Raw genomic sequence first — 12,672 nt, forward strand, 5'->3', positions numbered from 1 at the left:
TGCCTGAAATCACTGTTTAATAGCGGAAAAAAGGTGGTAGACACGGCTCTCAACTTAGGATAAGCATTCGCGTCTATTCGAGCTAAGTTGGATTAAAGTTGCCCAGGTATAATATTAAGGTTATACGCAACCAGGCGCTTCGCTCCGCACCAGACGAGTTATTTTCAAAACTACAGATATGATGACTTAAGCCCACAAATATGTTACGTGCGTTTGTACCTCCTCTGCCCGGCTCATTTCATCATCATCCTCTAAACTGTAACTAGGACCACACCGTCCCACCTAGAGCCTTTGAGCTCGCCATTAACGCCACTTCACGTTTTTTTTTTTTACAAGAGCGGTTTTAGTGCTTGCATTATATTCGCTGCCAGAGTGTTTCGTAGAGTTTCTTTTTCTACGAAGCTGATTTTCAGAAGAGAGAACCGATTGCGAGCAATGCTCTTTCTAGTGGCACTTAAGCCTGAAAGGCACGAAAATAGTCACGCCTTTTTTCGTGAAACTCGCTTTCTTGGTGCCCGTCGAAATAGGCGCGCTCTTCCTTAGTGGTACAGTTGCCTCATATTAAGGCCTTTAAGAACACTGAGTGCTCTTTTATCATTGGGCTTCCAGAACACAATTTTACGGATCTCAAACGAATTTGGTGCAAGACAAAGACAGGAAGCAGGCCAGCATATGATAAAACAGTGCAAAAAAGAAAGGAACACCTGCGAGACCACGACAAAAGTGCTCTTCAAAGGAAAATCAGGAACTATGCTAAACCGGTTACCACTATAATTTTACAGTGAAGGCGAGACTTCTGTGCTATTTTTTGTAGTTATCGCGCTGTTAGTGAGTTTACCTTCATTTCCCTATTTCCTTCATACTTCGGGAAAGATTCCCGCACGAATCCTTTGTAACAGTTCTGAAGATTTTTGTGTGTGAAGAAAAGTGTCCTATACAGTACATTAGATTAGAAAGTGCATTTTAAAACTCTACGCCGGAGCTTAAGGATCTCCATAATTACTCCATTATTAATGTGGCGGTAATTTCAGTTTAGCTGGTTCCAATTCAAGAAGTGCGAGCTGTCACTACAAATGAAGGAGACTAGCGAGTCACGTGAAAGGCGTTGCCCGACTGGTCCGTTTTTATTGCGAAAGCAAAACTACTTTCACTTTTCAGCCCTTAGCGTAGCGAGGCAGTAGCTACCGTTGACCTTCAACGAGACCTTTGGCGCGCCGCCAAACGCAGCTGCATAAAAACAGGGGCCCCAACTCGCGCCGTCCACACGCGAGGCGGTAGCTACCAAACGCGGCCTAACTCCTGCTCCCTCCGTGAGAGAGCGCTACAGCCGGAGTGACGTCATCCCATCGCTGCAAAAACAGGGGCCTCAACTCGCGCTTTCAACTTGCGAGGCGGTAGCTACCAACCGCGGCCTAACTCCCGCTCCCTCCATGAGGCAGCGCTACAGCCGGAGTGACGTCATCCTATCTGCCGCAAAAACAGGGCCCCCAACTTGCGCCGTCAAGTCGCGAGGCGGTAGCTACCAACCGCGGCCTAACTCTCGCTCTTAAAGCAGCTACCGCCGGGGGTGCAACGTTGGATACTATAGGAGGTGGCCTAGCGGCAGGTGGAACCAAAGCAGTCTCCAAGGATGCTTTCATTTCTGCTGGCGTAAAGAATGCCATGGCAGCCGGTGCCGGAGCAGCAGTTGTACATTCTGCCTTAACCTCACCCACAACCAAGTATTTCGTTGCAACCACGGCACTCCTTGCCTCGCTACTAGTTATACATAGAATAACCTAGTAGCACCCCGCAATAAACAATAGTTGAACCATATGCCGTGGCCAGAGTGAATCACTGCATAACCACAAGCACCACTGCCAGCTACACCACCAGCTGAACCTAGGCGTGGCCATAGCTATTGTTTTCACAATTACCAGGCTTTATTTACCAAGCTAATCCACTGCCAATTTTTGTATGCAAAACCTCTTCCACCTTAATTTTTAAAGCGTTATTTAAACAACCCCATGGCCTAAATACATTTGTTAAGATGAAATTAGAGCCACTGGGAAAACTGGCGTCTTCCACTGTATTTGGAGGCATATATAAGAACATTTTCTCGTTAACTACAACGCATGGTTTATTTACAATTTGACTCTTCGTTCCCGATTTCATGCTTTTAGCCACAATAAATATTTTGGCTAAAAGCAACCTCCTATGATAAGCTCCATAAAACCCCGGCCATCAGTCATCAGCGGCTGCGGAACAATTGACCACGGCGGCGGTCAGACCTGTGACGCAGCAGGGGGTGCTAAGAAAGTCTGGCTCCGCTGGACAGGCCGCCATTGGAAACTGACCCTGGCAACGTTTAATGCTAGAATCCTAGCTAGTGAAGCTAGCTTAGCAGTGCTGTTAGAGGAACTAGAGGGCATGAAATGGGATGTCATAGGGTTTAGTGAGGTTAGGAGGCCGAATGAGGCATATACTGTACTGAAAGACGGGCATGTACTGTGTTATCGAGGCTTACCAGAGAGGCGACAACTAGGAGTAGGTTTCCTTGTCAATAAGTATATAACGGGTAATATAGATGAATTCTATAGCATTAATGAGAGGGTTGCAGGCATCGTAATTCGGCTTAATAAGCGGTATAAACTGAAGGTTGTACAGGCCTATGCACCTACATGTAGTTATGATGACCAGGCAGTTGAAAGCTTCTACGAAGATGTAGAATCGGCAATGCGAAAAGTAAAGACGCAGTATACTGTACTAATGGGCGATTTCAATGTCAAGGTAGGGAAAAAACAGGCAGGAAACAAGGTAGTAGGTGACTATGGCATTGGTTCTAGGAATGGCAGGGGGGAGTTACTAGTTGAGTTTGCAGAGCGCAATAACTTACGAATCATGAATACCTTCTTCAGCAAACGGAAGAACCGGAAATGGACATGGAAAACTCCTAACGGAGAGACTAAAAATGAAATCGACTTCATAATGTGTTCAACCCCCGCCATGATGCAAGATGTAGAGGTAATGGGGAAGGTGCGATGCAGTGACCACAGGATGGTGAGGTCCCGAATTAGCCTAAATCTGAACAAGGAACGCAACAGATTAGTAAGAAAGAAACCCATCAACCAATTAGCGGTGAGGGGGAGGGCAGAAGAGTTCAGGATCTCGCTACAGAATAGGTTTTGAGCTCTAACATAGGATGCCGACATTACCCTAGAGGCAAGGAACAATAATTTCAGAGATATCATTACTGAGTGCGCGGTAGAAGTAGGCGGTAGGATAGTTAGAGAGGATACCGGTAAGCTGTCTAAGGAGACGAAAGATTTGATTAAGAAACGCCAGAGTAAGAAAGCTTCCAATCCAACAGACCAGATCGAATTGGCCGAGATATCGAAGCTAACCAATAAGCGCAAGTTGGCCGATATTTGGAAGTATAACATGGAGAAAATTGAGCATGCTGTAAAGAACGGGGGAAGCCTTAAAGCGGTAAAGAAGAAATTGGGCATAGGCAAAAACCAGATGTATGCGATAAGGGACAAGGCGGGCAACGTCATCACTAATATGGAAAAGATAGTCAAAGTAGCCGAGGAGTTCTATATAGATCTGTACAGTAGCCAAAGTAGTCAGTACCGTAATGAGATTGGCGGTAGGGAAAAACAGTCAGACGTTCCAACAGTGACGAAGGACGAGGTCAAGAAAGCACTAGAAACTACGAAAAGGGGAATATCAGCTGGAGAGGATCAGATGACAACAGATTTGCTGAAGGACGGGGGGGATATCGTGCTAGAAAACCTGGCCACCCTGTATACGCAGTGCCTGGTGTCATCGACGGTACCGGAACCATGGAAGAATGCAAACATTATCCTCATTCACAAGAAAGGGGACTCTAAGGACCTTAAAAATTACAGACCAATCAGCTTACTGTCTGTTACGTATAAGGTATTTACTAAGGTAGTCGCTAATAGAATCAGGACAACCTTAGACTGCAATCAAGCAAAGATCAAGCAGGGATTCGGAAACGGTACTCTACTATCGATCATATCCATACCATCAATCAGGTGATAGAAAAATGCTTGGAATATAACCAGCCCTTATACATAGCATTCATTGATTACGAAAAAGCATTCGACTCAGTTGAAACCTCGGCGGTGATGCAGGCATTGCGAAATCAGGGTGTAGACGAGCCATACGTGAAAGTGCTGGAAGATATATATAGCGGCTGCACAGCAACCATAGTTCTGCATAAAGAAAGTAACAAAATTCCCATAAAGAGAGGTGTTAGGCAAGGAGACACAATCTCCCCAGTACTATTCACAGCTTGTTTAGAGGAAGTATTCAGAGACTTGGAATGGGAGCAGTTAGGGATAAGGGTAGATGGAGAATACCTCAGTAATCTGCGATTTGCTGATGACATTGCCTTGCTAAGCAACTCGGGGGATGAACTGGAAATAATGATAGATGACCTAGACAGGAAAAGTAGAAAGGTAGGCTTGAAAATCAATATGCAGAAGACTAAGGTATTGTTCAACAGCCTCGGAAAGGAACAGCAGTTTACATTAGGTAGCGAAATACTGGAAGTAGTAGGCGAATATGTCTACTTAGGACAGGTAGTAACCGCAGACCCGGACCACGAAAAGGAAATAACAAGAAGAATACGATTGGGATGGAGCGCATTTGGCAAGCACTCGCAGATTATGACTAGCAGCTTACCGGTATCGCTCAAGAGGAAAGTATACAACAGCTGCATCTTGCCTGTACTCACCTATGGGGCTGAAACGTGGAGGCTAACCAAGAGAGTTCTACTTAAGTTGAGGACAACCCAGAGGGCTATGGAACGAAAAATGGTAGGGGTAACATTAAGAAATAGAAAGCGTGCAGAGTGGGTCACAGAAATAACTCAAGTTACCGACATTCTATTAGAAATTAAGAAGAAATGGACATGGGCAGGACATGTAGTGCGAAGAGAGGATAACCGATGGTCGCTGAGGGTAACAAACTGGATTCCAAGGGAAGGAAAGCGTAGCAGGGGGCGGCAGAAAGTTAGGTGGGCGGATGAGATTAAGAAGTTCGCAGGGGTCAAGTGGATGCAGCTAGCACAGAACCGGGTTAAGTGGAGAAATATGGGAGAGGCCTTCGCCCTGCAGTGGGTATAATCAGGCTGATGATGATGATGACGATGAAATATTTTAACCCTTTATAGTGTTCTGATCACTCTGATTGAAGCCATAATTTTATGTTTTCGTACACCAGAACACTCCCAACCTGCAGTATGCTGCGTGTATGTCACCGTATTCTATTCTAGGGCTCCAGCATTTACAGTATTAGGCCTGCTGCGCTTATTACACAATGCCACGTTATTGTGATACATCAACGGCATTCTACTTTCCAACCTGACTACCGCCATAATGCTCGCTGGGCTGCTTTTTTTGCCAGGTGCTACAAACCTATCTTTGGCCGTTGCGGCAGAGGCTATGCAGGATAGAATGAAGCTGATTTAACTGATTTACTTATAGGAAGGAAAAGGCGTTGTAACTGTCTCACTTGTTTTTTCTGGACTGATTTATTGATTTATTTATAGGAAGGGAAAGGCGCGGTAACTGTCTGAGTTGTTTTTCTGTGGACGCTGCAACCGCGCCGTAAGGGAAGGGAGGAAGATGAGAGTGAAAGTGGAGAGAGAAAGAGGAGCCGTAATGGAGAGCTACGGAGTAATTTCGACAGCCTAGGGATCTTTAACGTGCGCTGACATTAAACAGCACACGACGCCTCTTCATTTCTCCTCCATCGAAACGCATCCGCCGAGGTCGGGTTCGAGCCCGGGTACTCCGGCACAGTAGTCGGGCGTCTTACCACTCCACCACCCCGGCGGGGCTTTTTTATAGACACCGCAAACGCGCCGTAAAGGAAGGGAGGAAGGTGAAAGCGAAAGTGGAAAGAGAGAAAGAGGAGCCGTAGTGGAGGGCTACGGAGTAATTTCGACCACCTGGGGATCTTCAACGTGCGCTGACATCGTACAGCAAACCTAATCTAAAAACGTTGACGCCGCTTCGTTTCGTAGAATGAGGCTATTGTCCGCCTGGGCTGGGCTAGGAGTAAAGAGGGAAGCTGGTGGTGGTGGTAATAACTTTATTAAAACAGAGGAGTTTGGGGCATGCATGCCCCTGGGTCCCCGCACGGCCCCACTACACTCAAACGTTCATGTTCCTATGGTTCATGACGTCGGCAGCCCAGTCTGTGGCGATCTTCTGCCGAACCGGGTCCGCAGAGTGCAGCAGGGTCTCCCAGTCCTCCCATGTGGTAAGGTGCTCTAGACCCCGCGGGGGAGGATCCGCCGGGCATTGGAACAGGATGTGGGCGAGGGTGGCGTTGGGGTTGTTACAAAGGGTACAGGAGGGATTGGTGAGGGTGTGGTGGTAGCGAGACGCACTATAAGGGGACGGGAGGGTGCGTGTTTGTAGTCGTCGCCAGAGCGTCTGGTGGTAGTTGTCTAAAGATGGGTGAGGTGGAGGATAGGGTAGTCGCTTGGCCCGATATGCCTGCGTTAGCTCACTGAAGGAGTGCATGCGATCACGCGTGAATCCCTGATCGGAGGCCGCCGGCACCCGGTTTAAAGAACCTCGGGCTAACGCATTGGCGGCCTGGTTACCGGGATTCCCGGAGTGCGCAGGCACCCATATCAGCTCCACATAGCGGGGTGGGTTAGCGGCGGGCGAGTTCAGTATGCTGAATGCAGAAATGTGAACTCTACCACGCGCAAAATTTAGTAGGGCAGTTTTCGAGTCGGAAATTATGTAGCGTGCTTCCGTGTGTGCAAGCGCGTAGGCGATGGCTGCTTTCTCGGCTGCCTCCGAGGAGGTGACCGAGGGGAGGGGGACAGTAGCAACAGGCTGCAGGAAGGAATTTGTGACGGCCAATACAGCTCCCTCACTCGTGCATGCGGCGTCCACCCATACGGCGTCCGTTTCGGAGCCGTAGTATTTGTGGAGCGCCGCTGCTCGGGCTCGGCGGCGTTGCTCGTTATGCTGAGGGTGCATGTTGCGAGGGAGAGGCTTGATGAGAAAGTCTTGGTGGAGGGGGCGAGATATGGGAAGGAGGGTAGGGTCATTCGCTTGGACGCGAATGTCTAAAGTCTCCAGGATATGGCGACCGGTGGAGGTCTTGGTGAGACGCAAGTATTGGGCTTGGCGATGGGCCTCCACAAGCTCCCCAATTGTGTTGTGGAGGCCAATGTAGAAGGCGTTCTGTGGAAGTAATAAATGGGAGATGTAGGGCCGTCTTGAACGCCTTGCGCAGCATGACGTCCAAGGCGTCCGTTTCCAGCCTGTTGAGTCGGAGATAGGGGACTGTGTATAAAAAACGGCCGAGGACGAAGGCATGAATTAGACGACATAGGTAGTTCTCCTTCATGCCTCTGTGATAGCCCGAAACTCGTCGGATGAGGTGCAATATCGCGCCTGTCACCCGCTTTAGTTTCATGAGAGTTAAGGTGTTTTTGCCATTGTTCTGGATATGAAGTCCCAGAACCCGGAGCGTATTCACCTCTGGGACGGGACGGCCATCGACTTCGATAACAGTCGGTGTGGTGGGGTATCCGCGGGTCGTGGGTCGAAGTATAAGCAGCTCAGACTTCTCTGGGGAGCATGAGAGTCCGATGCTCTGGGCGTGTTCTTGTGTGAGGGATGCGGCGCTTTGCAAGGTACCCTCTATGTCGCCGTCACTACCGTGTGTGGTCCACAGTGTGATGTCGTCCGCATAAAGGGCATGTCTAAGGTGAGGTATCGTGAACAGTTTCCGGGCGAGTGGAATGAGCGTGGCCTTGAATAGGAAAGGAGAGAGGACGGAACCCTGTGGAGTACCGACGCTCCTGAGGGTGTAGGGTTGGGAGGTAAAGGGGCCGAAATGAACCTCAGCCATGCTCAGACATGTGTATATCCGTACACCTATGTTCAGAGGAGAAAGGGGTCATGATCGCCTGATGTTCGACGCGATCAAAAGCTTTGGACAAGATCCAAAGCCAGGACTGCCTTTGTGTGACCCGGGATAGCCGGGTCGAAGGTGTCATGGGTGAGCTGCAGCATGGCGTCCTGAGCAGGGCGGAATCCCGCCATGCTGTGTAGGTAAACGTCGTTGTCCGCCATGTGAAGTGTCAATCTAGCAAGTGCCACGTGCTCGAAAAGTTTCCCGAGACACGAGGTGAGCGAGATTGGGCGCAGGTTTTCTAGTTTCAGAGGCTTGTTCGGTTTTGGTATAAATATTACCTTGGCGTGTAGACAGGACTGGGGGAGGGTGCCCTCCGCCCAGCATTTGTTGAAGTAATCTGTAATCTGTGTGATTGATTTGTCATCAAGGTTGCGGAGTATAGAGTTGGAGATTTTGTCCAGTACCGATGCTGAATTTGTGCGGCGCGTCAGAAGGGCCGCTCTTACCTCCGTTTCCGAAATATCAGCGTCTAATTCCGGGTTAGGTTTTCCTGAGTAGGGGGGCATGGAGTCGGATGTGCCGGGTGAGGTGTATGTTCGCTGAAGTGTGTCAATGAGATCGTCCGGGTCGCTGTTGTGTGTGTAAGAGGCGTGTAACATGGTGTGGTGTAGCGGTTTTGGACTGTGTTGGGAAGCTGGTGAGGTCATTAGTGCGCTGTCTGAAGATTCGCTCAGCCACGGACACAAAGGTGCGTCCTCTTCCCTTGCCTTCCCCTACTATGAGATGCTGCTCGCCGCAGGTGCCAAAAGCAGTCCACAAGTCCACACAAAGAGAGTTTATTGTGTACATACATGCATACAAAATTTTGCCGACGCCCGACAGTGGTCGGGCGTCTTACTACTGCACACCCCGCCGGGGACCACCCAGAAGTGTGCAGATACTGCGCCTTTCATTTACACCATCCTAAAAACCCCGTTCGTGTGAAGGTTACCTAGACCACAATCTCCACTCCTCCTTTCCGCTGCAGCAGTAGCGCGGGCATGCGAAGATCTACGGGCGCCCCGCCGTGGTGGTGCAGTGGTAAGACGTTCGACCACTGTGCCGGAGTAACCGGGTTCGAACCCGACCCCGGCGGCTGCGTTTCGATGGAGGCGAAACGGAGTGGCGTCCGTGTGCGGTGCTATGTCAGTGCACGTTAAAAAGCCCCAGGTGGCTGAAATTTCCGGAGTCCTCCACTACGGCCTCTCAGAGCCTTAGTCGCTTTGGGACGATAAAGCCCACAAACCAACCAACCAACTTCTGGGTGGACACCAGAAACTGAGCCAAAATGGAAGGATGGAAAGAGGAACTGAAAGACGATTGTGAAAGAGCGCCATATATAGAACGCTCCGGAAAAATCAAAATTTCGCTCGCAATGCAATATGCGCAGGGAAGCTTGACAATCGCGGTAGCGAGCCTAGATTGAAGCGGCAGCAGCCTTGCGGTAGTGGCCGATGCTGACCCCTGTGAAACGTGGTTCAAGGATAGTTGGACCTCTACAATTGTTTTAGAGCGCAGCCCTTTGGCGCCCATTTCTGGGTTGCGCGGCGGTGTCGGCATGCCTCGTAACCCATTCCGCTCGCCTTTCAGAATCCCAATTCGATCATACGCTTCGGCAATCCAAGCCTCACAGGAACAAGGGGGGGGGGGGGTAAACTTAGCGGCAAACGGGGGAGGCAGGAGTGCGCGCAGCAACCGGATAACACGAGGAAAAGAGGGTGGCGATCACCGAATTGGTATCCCGAGGAATTGAGCTGGAAACCGGCTGAATGTGCGAAAAAAATATCGAGGAGAAAATAACGTCATCGAGGTAGCACAGACAGGTCGTTAAATTTAAATCCGCGAATGGACCCTATTATTTGTTCAAAGGTTGCTGATCAACTGCAGAGACATCACGTCATGACTTTAAACTGGTATGAACAGTCAGGTGTGAAGAATAGGCTATGGTTTAGCTTCAGGTAAACCTAGACTGAAGCGAAAGCTGAAGCATGGTTACGCATGGTAAACCGCTTTATTCAGCAGAAGGTTTTTCTTAGTTATTGCTAGTTAGAGACGCCAGTGATCCGTAAAGAAGATCGTCGTAAATTTAACTTGGCGTATTCTCAGACCGTGGCGTGGTTGCGCACTCCATATTGGTGTCAGTATCATGTCTCATCAAGCAGCTGCTCACGCGTTAAGCTACTTCCCACATTACACGAACTTTTACCTTGACTTGGACCATTCGTGGGAAGATAGCTACCCGAAGTGGTTGTGGCTTACATTCCAACTTGACTTCGAAGATGTTGGAAGTTCATCTGAGGCACACGGTGACCTTTGACGTCATTCGCGTAGTAAAGCTGTCGCATCAAAAATGCGGGGGTATAAGCATGGCTCGAACATGCAATGGTAGAGCGAAAGCTGCGGGTGTTGCGACGATAGCCTCTGTAACGCCAGCATTTCAATCCACGATCTTGTTATAACTCTTATAATTAGTTCACAGGCAAGCAAAGGTGCAGTATCTGTCACACTTGTTCTGTGGACACCTAAACCGGTACCGCATAAATGTATTACCTTCGAAGTGTTTCAAGGTCAAATTAAAATTAGTTCATACGTAAAAAAAGCCGCGGTCCCTTTCGCACTTCTTCTGTGGACACCTGAACTGGCACCGCATCGCAATTTATTTTGTAGACCTTCAAAGTTTTCAAGGTCAAATTTGCTGCATTGCTGACGGCTCGAAGACCTGGCGTAGTGAAGGTTTCGCATCGAAAGGCTGTCTCTTCACGGTTCTGCTCATTAACAGCGACCTGCCGACACCCTGACCAGCATGAGGGGAGGGGAGCAGGGGAATTCCCCTTGTGGGTATGTGCCTTTACTAAGGAAAAAGCGTGCAGCAGAGCACGCGCACAGCACGAGGGGCCTTTAATAAGTAAGCCGAAGCGTGCACCAGAGCATGCGCACTACGCGAGGGACATAGGCAACGAGCGGTCGTTTGCAGATTACTGCGAGGACAGCGCCCGATGGCCGAGTGCGGACGAGGCTTGCCTGGCGGTTCCTATGGCAGCGACGTCGCCAGCGGCGACAGCAAGGGTACGCAGAAGAAGGCATCAGACAAGGTAAGCGGTAATGCAGCGCTTGCGTGGTCGTCTGGAGGCTCAGGGCTTCAGTGGCCTGCAAGACCACGTAGGTCAAGATGTCCAGAAGAGAGCTGGGCGCTTCTAAATATTGAGAGTTGTCTTTTTGCACATCAGTTCCTATCTCCTTTGGTCGGGCTGAAGCTCTATCGCTTGTTCGGCAGCTTTTCGATGATATGCCGAGACGACAAAAAACAAGAGCCTCTTGATCTGTGTCCAAAGTTTCGATGAGCGTTCCTACTACCCGTAGGACAGCAAATGGCTGACAAGCACCGCGGGGGCAGCGTCAGCTGCGGCGTTATCAGAGACATTTAGTATAGCATATGGACCCTTTCGTACGATAAACGGCAGCGAATTTTGGGACGCTACTCCGTGTGTTGCATCGGCGCTTTTGGTTGGCCGTACGAAAGCGCGAATGCAAACTACGGTTAGGGTTCCTAGAAATCTACGGTGTTGACACCTAGATTTAAAACAAAAAAAAAACACATTCAGGCTATTTTGTTTATTCCCAAGCCAAAACTAGCAAAGTCGCATCGGGAGTTTATCCAGTTTCTTTGCTGCGGCACCTTCGTTGTAGTCCCCAACGTTGGAATACATTCCCCTCTTGAATACTTTTACATTGTATTGCCGTCATGGTGAGTATTGGTCTCCTTTCAGCCCCGTGCTGTCAAGCATATTTTTACGGATACACACGTATAAGCAGTTAAGCCAAGGCGATCCGCTTCATGGCGTTGCCATGCCAAAAAAGCAAGGCTACTCGTCAGGCGTAGGGACTGCGCTACCATCGTTGAAAATAAAAACAAATCAAAGTATTTCGTAATTATTTCAGCTGAATGGTACGCGAGGCAAACCAAAGACCCCGTGTGCCGATTATTGGTGGCAGCGCGCCCAAAAACGCGGTAACGAAGACTTCACTCTGACGCCGCCATCTTGTCAACGCTGATCTCCTATCGTACGTGAGGGCTGGGCACGATAAACTCACGTTTCGGCGTACGCTGGCCGATCGCACGAAAGAGCTCGGTCTCGGGTATCGTATAGCGCATGCGCAGCGCGCGTCACGATATTTTTACGTGCGCTATTTCTCTGCGTGTGTCTGTGTACGCTATGCTAAAAGTCTCTATTGGTTAATATATGCGCCTGCCACTGAAGCAATAAGGCCCGCTAGGCCTAGTAGCATTGATTGACGCAGTCTGGAATTTCAGGTTATGTTCGAGACTTCTCCATTATAAAGGATCACTGCGCTGAGTGCCACTGTAATGCGTCAGTAAAGCCCTTTTATGCATGCCCCGCGGGGTGGCACAGTGGTTACGGTGCTCGACTACTCTGTCCAAGGATGCGGGACCGAATCCCGGCCTCGGCAGTCGCTTTTCGTTGGAGGCGAAAAGCAATGCGCCCGTGTGCTGTGCAATGTCAGTGCACGTTAAAGAACCCCAGATGGTCGAAATTTCCGGCGTCCTCCACTACGGCGTCTCATAGCCTGTTAGCTGCTTTGGGAGGTTAAACCCCATGCACCAAAACAAACGATCTGCGACTTATGTAGTTGAAAATGTCTTCGTGCTCACCGGAGTCACTCAGCTCGAGGTAGGTCACCGCCGCTTGCGGCGGGGGCTAGCCTGCCACAGAA

Source organism: Amblyomma maculatum, chromosome 3 (genome assembly GCF_055883805.1).
Source record: "Amblyomma maculatum isolate TAMU_Amacu chromosome 3, ASM5588380v1, whole genome shotgun sequence".
Lineage (NCBI taxonomy): Eukaryota > Metazoa > Arthropoda > Arachnida > Ixodida > Ixodidae > Amblyomma > Amblyomma maculatum.